Here is a 546-nt window from a genome sequence, read left to right as displayed (position 1 = left end):
AAAAAGATTCCCCCCCCCCCCCCGCCCTCCCCCTCCCCAAAGGAAAGTCATCCTCCAAAAAAACCAAGTTATTTTCCTTTTGATCGGAAATTATTTTCCATTGACTTCAATTTTTCACCCTCTCTCAAACACGGGTTTCCAAATACACCCTAAATCATTTATACAATTGCTCATTGGCTAACTGTTTAAAAAAATCACCAAGAGTGTGTAATCGTCTATATTTAACTGTCTCAAATTAAGAAAATTCATAAGAGGCTCTTATGAGGAATCAAATTAAATTTGTGTAACTTGTGGTAGTCAACCATCTGACTAAATTTGTGGTAATTGCTCTCAATGCAACAAAGTCTTTAAAAGAACAATATGCTATATCTTTAACATTTTAATGTACACTTTGAGTGAAGTTTATAGTTTTAGCCGGTAAATAATTATAAAGAGATAAAAACACACAATTTGAAATATTTCGACTATCCAAGTGCTAGCAAGGCTAATATTTTACAAACTAGCTTCTAAGCTAAGGCTTGACTATCATGTAAAGTCCCTCCAACC

Source organism: Ipomoea triloba, chromosome 1 (assembly GCF_003576645.1).
Source record: "Ipomoea triloba cultivar NCNSP0323 chromosome 1, ASM357664v1".
In the NCBI taxonomy this organism is placed as follows: domain Eukaryota; kingdom Viridiplantae; phylum Streptophyta; class Magnoliopsida; order Solanales; family Convolvulaceae; genus Ipomoea; species Ipomoea triloba.
The sequence above is the reverse complement of the archived record's forward strand: the minus strand, read 5'-3'. Positions refer to the sequence as shown.